Below are 10,302 nucleotides of genomic sequence, written 5' to 3' on the forward strand. Positions count from 1 at the left end.
AGAGAAAAGATTTATTCTTTTAGTGGTTTACATGTTTTGTGCATGTGACTAATTTCTCTGTATTTGTGAAACATGAGGCAAATCAAGAATTAATGAACATTCATTATGTGCATCTTGCCCCTTTTGGGGTTAAACTAAACATATCTGAAATGAATGCCTCAGTTTCCTTTCCTTTAACTCTGTTCTTAACTCTTTGGAGTCTGGCTTCTAATCTCATCATTTAATTGAAACTCCTTTTTCAAAAGTTAATAATGACCCATTAACTGTGAAATCAAATGATCTCATCTCAATTCTCTTCCTTCTCGACCTCTCTGAGCCTTTAATACTGTCAAGCACCTTCTGCTCCTTCATATTCTCTTCTCTCTAGGTTTTCATGACATTTCCCTCTCCTACTTCTCCTATCTCTCTGATTGCTCTTTCTTTATGTCTTTTGCTCCTTCTTTATCTATATTACACCTGCTAGTAAGGAGGGTTCTTTGGGGTTCCGTCCCATGCCCTCTTCTCTTCTTCCTATGTTCCACTTGGTGATCTTATCAGCTCCCATAGTTTCAATTATCCTCTTTAAGATCACTCTCAGATCTATTTGATCAGTACTCTCTACTGACCTCCAGTCTTTTCATGTCCAGCTGCCTTTTAGACATGTTGAACTCAACAATCTATACTCATGTTAACGTCAATGTGTCAGAAACTAAACTCAGTATTTTTCCTTGCCAACCTTCCTCTCTGCCTAACTTCTTTGTTACTCTTGGGGGTACAACTATTTCCCCAGTCATCCAAGATCACAAACAGTGTTGTCACCTTCAACTCCTTACTCTCTTTTACTGTCCATATCCAAAAAGATGTCCAATCATTTCCACCTCTATCACGTCTTCTATATCTACCTCCTTCTGTTCTCTGACACAGAAATCACCCTGGTACAGGGCCGTCATCACTTTATACCTGAGCATTTGTGGTAGCTTGCTGATTGATCTCTCTGCCTCAAGTCTCTCTTCTCTCCAGGATCCATTCTTTATTAAGCAAAGTCATCTTCTTTCAACGCATGTCTGACCATACTCTCTATATATTTTGTAAACTCCTTTGGTTCCTATTAACTCCAGGATCAAATATAAAATCCTCTGTATAAAATCCTTCATAACCTGAACAATCCTTATCTTTCCATCTTCTTCTACCGTACTCTCCATCATGTAGTCTTTGATGCAATGCTGTTCTTGGAACATGACATACCATCTCCTGACTCAGAATATTTTCGTTAATTGTCCTCCTATTCACAGAATACCATTCCTCCTCAACTCTACCTCTTAACTGACCTAGTTTTAGGTTTCTAAGTCCCTCCTTCTGTAAGAAGCCTCAACTAGTTTTCCTTAATCTTAGCATCTTCCTTCTGAGAGTATTTCATGATTCAGAATTGTACTGGGATATTCATGGCCACTGTTCGGGCCACACTTGTGAAAAGAAAGCCTCACTCTTGTGAGGAAGAAAGAGATAAAGTTTGTTAATCCTCCACAGAATGAAACATTTAGTAGCCAAATGACAGGAAGGGAGTACTATAGAGAGTACTGATCAAAAGAAGTCAAGGTCCTGCATTTGCAGGAGAGTGCCAAAAGAAAGGGGAAGATGAGACCAAGGCATTCCCTCAGTTGTGCTTGCTTAATAAGTTTCATGTGTGTTAACTGACACACTCTACATAATACTATTCCTTTAATTTTTTTAATCATGGGAACTATGTTGAAGCATGTTTAGGAGGAAGGAACACACTAATGATTGCTGTGTAATGAGCGTGTCAGAAAGACTGTAATCCTGAGGAGTCTGGACCAATTCTGATTCTAAAGAGAGGTCTGATCTCCCAAAGAATATTTAAATTCCCTTTTCCTTCTGTACAGGGTTCTATTCTATTCAGTTCTCTGAGAACAGCCCCATCATCTGGATGTGTAAATAAATTTGTCTTCCTCAGCTCATTCTTTGAATTACTTTAATGACAATGGTGTGTTTCCAACAATCTGGCGCCCAATGTGGGGCTCAACTCTCGGGAGGTGGGAAGCAGGGTTTATAAGTAGAAGGATGGAAGTAAGAGTGGTCCTGCTGAATCTTAGAGTAGTTGGTGTATCTTGGAAAACTCCCCCGATGTCCTGAAGAAACCCTGAACTTGTTTAAACAAGAAAAGTATGTAGAGAAATGCCAAAAACCAAACCAAAACAAAACAAAACAAAACCAAAGAAAACAAAACCATAGTGTGAAACTGGTGATGATCATGACTACAAATGCTGATAGATCTAAAGAGAGTGATGAAACTGGTGACTGAATTTCACCCTCTTATTATTCCAGGAATTTCTGCCTTCTAACTGGACCAACCTGGATTTGGCCAGTTGGAGTGAAATTTCAGGAGTCTTAGGAGAAAACAGTCCTTCAGAGACCTTTGGGGGCCTTTGGAGTGTAAGTCCTAAGATGAGAAGTAAGAGCTCTAAGTTTGAGGTATGCACAGGGGTTAGGAGGCACTCTGAGATTCCTGAAGGTGTCCACTGAGGAGGGAAATGCTATTTGATTGGGGTAGTGTGTCTGCCCTAGGGTAATGATTTTAGATGACCAAAAGAATTGATTGTTGGATCTGTATTGCTCTTGTCTGTATATGTTATGTTGATGTTACATGTGAATGGAAGTCTGTGTCTGTGTTTTATCTAACACTCCCTAATTTTGTAAATATACTGTAGGACAATGTTTCTTTTTTGCAATTTTGTAACATTCATTTTTATGGTTTTATGTCCATTTTTTCATTTACGTTGTTACAGACATTTGTGTATTGTTTTCTTGATTCTGCTAATTTAACTCTACAGTTTATCATTTACATAATTCTATATAGCTCTGGATTTATCACATGTATTATGTCTTGCATTGTTCCCTAATATTTATGTGCCACAATTTATTTAACCTTTCTACTTATTCCTCATTTGAAAGGTATCTATTATTTTTTCAATTCCTTTCTACCATACTTTCATAAATATTTTGATATTTATTGATATTTCTTCTTATCAATAATGTTCTTGAGGTAAAACCTAATTGAATTATCTCTTTTCATGTTTTGTCAAGTCATATTTCAGTTATATGTGCTTCTCTGTGGCCATATATAGGGTTTTCTTGGCTGAGTAACTGGAATGGTTTGCCATTTCCTTCTGAGCTCATTCTGCAAATGGGCAATTGAGCCAAATACAGCTCAGTGACCTGCCAAGTTCACACAGATAGTAAGCATCTGAAACTGGATTTGAATTCATGAGGAAGAGTCTTTCTGATTTCAAGCCCCAGGCTGTATCAATTGTGTCACTTTCCTACCCTATATACATACGTATATACACACATACATACATACATATATAGATACTCACATGAATATATATACACAGACACACACATACAGACACACACACACACACATATATATGCACAAATCATGTATATGGACAGATACAGAATACAGAAATAGCAAAACATATACTTCTATGTGTTATATATAATATATAAATAATAAAATAAGTCATTAAATAGTAATTTAAATGGAAAGATCTTTCTCATTAATTAATAGGCCCATATGATCTCTTTAAATCACCTGGAAGCCTAAGTCACATGTATTTATAGGAGCTTCCTGAACAGGCAGAACAGGAAGGATGAAGCAGAACTGGGAGGAAGTGAGTGAGCTGGGTCAGGTCAGAGGGGATAGAATGCAGGGTAATTGACACAGTGTAACAGTTGATAGTGAGATGACCCAGGCTAAGGGAAGGGAGGTTTGCAAATAGCTTTGCCCCCTGCTGTGATCACGTTTATTACCTTTTTGGTTGCTCTGATGGATTTTGCTTTGTGGTTTTAGGATTTGACTTTCTGGTGTTTAAATAAATATTTTGTTCTGCTTTCTATATGGAGAATCTTTAATACTTGGTGATTGAGAACTATGCTGGCATATAAATAGTCACCACAACCTTGACAATACAGTCATGTTATTTTATATTTTCATTATTGTTACATATTCAGAGCTCCACCAATAATGCCCATGTGTTTATCTTTCCATAATCCTTAAAATATGGACTACTTCCATCTTCTGTCATTTTTTGCTAAGCCTCAGAGGTTTTATAATGAGCATTTCTCCTATATTTAGTAAGTTGGTACGTTCTTTCATATTGTTATCAATAGTTTGTAATTCTTCTTTTGAGAACTTCTTTTTCATACGCTCTGACAATTTCACTAATATATTGGAGAGAGGCTTTTGCTATGCACATACACACACATGAAAATAAAATTTATTTATAAATGTACATATACAAATATATGTTTACAGAAATACAGATATGAACAAAGGTAGTTTGTGTATATATATATATGTGTGTGTGTGTGTGTGTGTAGATATAAATATAGGCAGTGAGGTGGCAGAGTGAATAGAACACTGGACTTGGAATTAGGAACTCATCTTCATGAGCTTGAATCTGGCCTGAAACACTTTCTATCTATGTGACCCTGGGTAGGTCACTTAACCATTTTTGCCTCAATTTCTTCATACGAAAAATGACATAGAGATGGAAATGACAAAGCACTCTTGTATCTTTGCTCCCAAACCCCAAAATGGAGTCATAAAGAGTAGGATATAACTGAACAACAACAAAAAAATATAAACATACACAAATATTCATTTGTGGTCATGCAAGAATTCCCATGCTTGTATTTATGTATATATTCATAAGCCATGGCAGGGAGAAATTACAAGCAAAGCAAGAAATAACAGAAGAAAACTGCCCAGAACTTCTGAATTAAGGAAATGGTGCCAATTTAAAGCATTCATGTATCACCCTCAGAAAAGGAAAGAAGAAACAAACAATAAACAACAAAACCTGTGCCCTTCAGCTACAAGTTCCAGGGAAGTTTTTTTGTGTTGCTTAGACTATTCCTCTTATTTATTTTGTGCTTTTCCATGTTTCATCTTAAAAAATTATTTAGTATTTTATTTTTCCCCACTTACATGTAAAAACAATTTTTGAGAGTCATTTTTAAAACTTTGAGTTCTAAACTCTTCTTTCTTCTCCCCACCTCTCCTCATTAAGAAGGCAAGAATTTGATATAGTTTATTCATGTATAGTCATGTAAAACATTGCCATAACAGTGATGTTGTGAAGGAAAAAATAGACAAAGAAATCCTCAAGAAAACTGAGGAAAATAGAAAACCCCACAGGACTCTATCTGTATTCAGACACCATCACTTTCTCCTCTGATGATGGAAAGTATTTCTCATCATAAGTCTTTTAGAGTGGTCTTGTGTTGGGGTCCCCTAGACCATTACGGGGATCCCTAAACCTGACCCAAGGCTCTTGTCTGGCAAGAGACCTTGATCTAGTGAGTAATGACTGAGACAGGAGGCAAGGTGGTGAAAGCTCCGTTTATTCCAGCTAGCTCACATGCATATATAGTCTTAATTACATGAACATTCCTAAGCCTATACCTTGAACCTATCACCTAACACTATTCCTTATATGGGTGTCTTCTCCACTGGACATCCGGAGCTGGACAAAGAACTGCCACGTTGCAAACAAAGAAGAGACCCTTCCTTCTGAAATCCATCTAGTTCCATCCCTACTGACAAGCCCCAGGTTATCTCGGCAGGCTCTCAGTGTGGCGTCCTGCAATGGACAGGGGTTGGCTCTAACTCGTCCCGTTACAGTCTTGATTCTTTTTATTGCTTAGAATAATTAAGTGATTCATAGCTGATCATTGTACAATAATACTGTTATTTTGTACACAGTGTATTTTATATTGCATCAGCTCATGTAAGTCTTTCTGGGTTATGTCTGAGATTATCCTGCTCATTGTTTCTTTGAGAACAACAGTATTCTATCATGTGTTCAGCCGTTTCCCTGTTGATGGGCATCCTCTCAGTTAGCTATTTTGTCCCCAGGAAAGGGCTGCTCTAAATGTTTTTGTACATATAGAGATGTTTTTCCTTTGTGTTATTTTTAGTCTCTTTTGGGATACTGATTTAATAGGGATATTGTTGGTTGAAAGTTGTATGCATGTTTTTATAGCCCTCTGAGTATAGTTCCAAATTACTGTACAGAATGGATAAATCAGTTCACATCTCCACCAACAGTGCATTGATGTCTCATTTCCCCCATCCTGTCTACCATTTGTCATTTTCTTTTTTTCTGTCACATTGGCCATCCTAATAGGCATGAGGTAGTTCCTCAGAATTGTTTTAGTTTTATCATTTACATATAACTCTAGATGTGTCTATAGCTCCAGCCCATAGTATGTTAAATGATTTTTTCTTATGGCTATAGATAACTTTCCTTAGTTTGTGGAATGAATCTTATTTTTCTAAATTTGACTCAGTTCTCTATATGTTTGAAAAATCAGGCCTTTCTCAGAGAAACTTGCTTCGATTTTTTTTCACAGTTGCTATTGTTAACTATTTCCCTTCATCATATCCCCTGAATTCATTCTCTTTTGTATCTCCTTTCACCCCATCATTCTCAGGTATGTTTTCCTTCTGACTACCTTCTCCCCTATTCTGCCCTCCCTTTTCTTATCCCTTTCCCCTCCAACTTTCCTGTAGTGTAAAACAGACTTCTACCCCCAACTGCGTTTGTATTTTCTCCCGTTTTTGAGTCAGTCCCGAGGAGAGTAAGGTTCACTCATGTCTCTTCACCTCCCCTATCCTTTCCTACACTGTAATAGCTGTTTCTAACCTCTTTTATGTGAGGTAACTTACACCTTCGTATCCCTTCCTTTCCCTTTCTCCCAGTACATTCCGCTCTTACTCTGATTTCATTTTTCAGAATTCATCCCTTCATGATTAAGTCATCCCTGCACCTTCTGTCTATATTATGCTCTGAACTGCCTTAATTATGAGAAAGTTCCTATGAATAGCAAGTATCTTCTTACCAGGGAGGAATGTAAACAGTTGAACCTTACTAAATCTCTCACGATTTCCCTTTCCTGTTTACTGTTTTATCCTTCCCTTGAGTCTTGTATTTGGAAGTCACATTTTCTATTCAGTTCTGGTCTTGTCCTAAGGAATGCTTGAAAATCCTCTATTTCACTGAATATCCATATTGCCACTGAAGGCATTTTACTTAGTTATTCTGGGTAGGTGATTCTTGATTGTAATCAGTAAGGTCTGGCACTCCCCCACCTAGAGAATCCTGGATCTCCTACCCGTTCCCCAAACAGTTAGGCAAGTCTGATACCAAAGGAAAAGGCCAAGCAGCTCCATGTTGATTATGGGTAGTATTTTAATCAATTGGGTTACTTATATTGGGACAGTAAGATGAATCCCTGCTAAGAATTTATATCTGGGACAGCAGCCAGAATAATCAGTGAACTCCCTTCCCCCCCAAAAAAAACACAAAAACATTCCAAATCTCCAGAGTGATTTTAATAACAGAGAAAGGTAGGAGGACCCAGAGAGTGTATCACTATGGACTGGTGAATATTTTGGATATTCTGCTTAGTAATGAGCTCATTTCCAAGCTTGGGCTTTTACGTAGTGCTATTGAGTAAAAGCCTACAGGAAAGCTTTTATGTTCCTTGAAATGGTCATAAACAGGTCACCATATTCTTTTTTTTTTTTTTTTTTTTACTTTATTAAAATACTGAATTTATTTCACATGTATACTTTTGTCTCCCCACCATTTCCATTTGTCTGACCACCACTACTACTATGCCCTAACATAACATTCCATACATACTTAAATGAAGCAAAGGGTGGAGTTCCATCTTTGAAAACTAAACAGGCATTTTGGACAACACATTCTTGGCAAAGTAATCTGGACGACATTTATCAGACACGGTAGGGAAAGTTCTCACTCTGCATTATAAAAAGGACAGCCAGATATCAACTGTTACAGAAATAAGACGGAAAATTTTAACAAACTGTTCAAACTTATTTTCTTAAAGAGATTTCCTCCACAGCCAGAGATCTTGAATAGCCTCCTGATCAGACATCCGGAAGCAATTCTTTACATAGTTGATGAATTTGCCTTCCACTTTTGGGAGGGAACCACCCTTTTCAATGCTGGCCTGCATTTTTGCTTTAATATCCTCTAGAGAAGTAGGTCCTTTGGGAGTCTTAGGAGTCTTGTCCTGCTTTTTGAAGGATTCTTGACCTTTTGATTTTGGTGTGGACGGCTTTGAATCTTTTCCATTCTGGTTTGATTTTTGTGCATTTTTTGCTGCAGCATCACGAACAGATTTCTTCACTGGAGGGGTCTTTTCTTCACTTTCTTCATCTTCAAAGTCATCATCATCATCATCTTCATCATCATCATCTTCTTCATCATCATCTTCATCTTCTTCAGACAGTTTTACTTTTTTCTGTGGAACCTTGCTACCAACTCCAGGAGCAGATCGTTTGCCAGACATATTTAGGAGTTTCATATCATCTTCCTCTTCATCATCTGATTCTGCATCTTCCTCCAGGGCTACTAGGTGCTGGCCACTCACATGTACAGGTCCCGAACCACATTTCAACCGCAAAACTACTGGTGGTGTAATCTCAAAGCCACCTAGAGAAACTGTAGGCTGCACAGACATTTTCAAAGATGCCAGTGTTACTTTAATTGGATTGCCTTCATAGTTCAGTGCCTCTGCTTCAACAATATGCAATTCATCTTTTGCACCAGCCCCTAAACTCACAGTCCTCAAGGACAACTGGTGCTCATTTTCATCATTATCTACCTTAAAATGATAATCTTTGTCAGCCTTTAGTTCACAACCGAAGAGGAAATTCTGGGGCCGGAGGGGGCTCATGTCCATTTCCATGGAGTCCTTCATTGGTGCGGCGATACTGAGGAGAGAAGGGCAGTGTTCAAAGGAGAGCGACGAGGCGGACGGAGAGTGGCTCTGGCTCCCGAGGGGCTCCGATCAGGACGGAATCACACCGAGGAAAGAGGTCACCATATTCTTGTTATAGCTTTTGCTTTACACTTTATGTGAATAATGACTTAGATAAGGAATTTAGAATTCTATATCTAAGATATGATTTTTAACAGGTCACCATGTGTTGGTTTCCACCTTTCACAGAGTTTAATCCAATGGCTTCTCATTTCATTCAAGTATTGTGACTTTTCCCATTTGGGACCCCACATTATCCTTGCTCCTTTGTCTTCTGGATTGTCACATTCAAAACCCTGTAGTCCTTTAAGATGGAAGCTGCTAAAGAACTCATGGATTCAAACTACTTCACTCATTTAGTTGAAAGTGAAGACAACAGTTAGAGCATGAACCTTTCAGTTAAAAGTATGAGGCATGCTTTCCCACATAATACCCGCAGAGTCAATGGAAAGAGTGGGCATAAGCAGAGTATGCAAGTAGAAAGACACATATAAGGAATGCATGTGACCAAGCCAACTCAAGTTTCTGCCACTTGAAGACCCTGGTTTCCTTTCTCTTATTGTGAAATTTCATGTTACTTTAAAAAAATTACATTTAATTTTAATTCATGGAATAAAACAATCTTTGACACAATATAGTATAATAAAAAAATGTTTGCTCATGAAATTGTAACTCTATCATGTATAGCTTACTGCTCCTTTTACATCAGTTCAAATATACTTTAAAGAAGTTATCATGGAAATATCTTTGTTCTATTGCCCCTACCCTAGAGAGGGTTAGATTAGATACAAATATATACCTCTCTTTCTCGCTCTCTCTGTCTCTCTCTCTCTGTCTCTCTCTGTCTCTGTCTCTGTCTCTGTCTCTGTCTCTCTCTCTCTCTCTCTCTCTCTCTATATATATATATATATATATTTAAATTCATTCTATACATACTTCTCCTTATCAGTTCTTTTTCTTTTTTTAATTCATTTATTTAACTTTTAACATTAATTTCCACAAAATTTTGGGTTCCAAATTTTCTCCCCATTTCTCCCTTCCCCCCACCCCATAATGGCAAGTATTCTAATTGCCCCTTTCACCGATCTGCCCTCTCTTCTAACATCCCTCCCTTCCCTTGCCCCCATCTTCTCTTTTGTCTTGTAGGGCCAGAGAACTTTCTATACCCCATTACCTGTATTTCTTATCTCTTAGTAGTAAGAACAATACTCAACAGCTGTTCCTAAAACTTTGACTTCCCACTTCTCTTCATCCCTCCCCCCCCACCCATTCCCTTTGGGAAGCAAGCAATTCAATATAGGCCACATCTGTGTAGTTTTGCAAATGACTTCCATAATAGTCGTGGTGTGTAAGACTAACTATTTTTGTCTGCATCCTATCCTGCCCCCTATTGCTTCTGTTCTCTCTTTGGAACCTATCCCTCCCCAAGAGTGTTGACTTCAA

General features: G+C 37.9%; 1 pseudogene across 1 annotated transcript; it reads right to left on the reverse strand.

The window, feature by feature from the left end:
* Positions 1-7,585: 7,585 nt before the first annotated feature.
* Positions 7,586-8,918, reverse strand: LOC140517959 (nucleophosmin pseudogene; annotated as a pseudogene). The gene has a single exon (XR_011971795.1). The product of XR_011971795.1 is annotated as a nucleophosmin pseudogene (transcript).
* Positions 8,919-10,302: the final 1,384 nt, after the last annotated feature.

Source organism: Notamacropus eugenii, chromosome 1 (genome assembly GCF_028372415.1).
Source record: "Notamacropus eugenii isolate mMacEug1 chromosome 1, mMacEug1.pri_v2, whole genome shotgun sequence".
Taxonomy (NCBI): Eukaryota; Metazoa; Chordata; class Mammalia; order Diprotodontia; family Macropodidae; genus Notamacropus; species Notamacropus eugenii.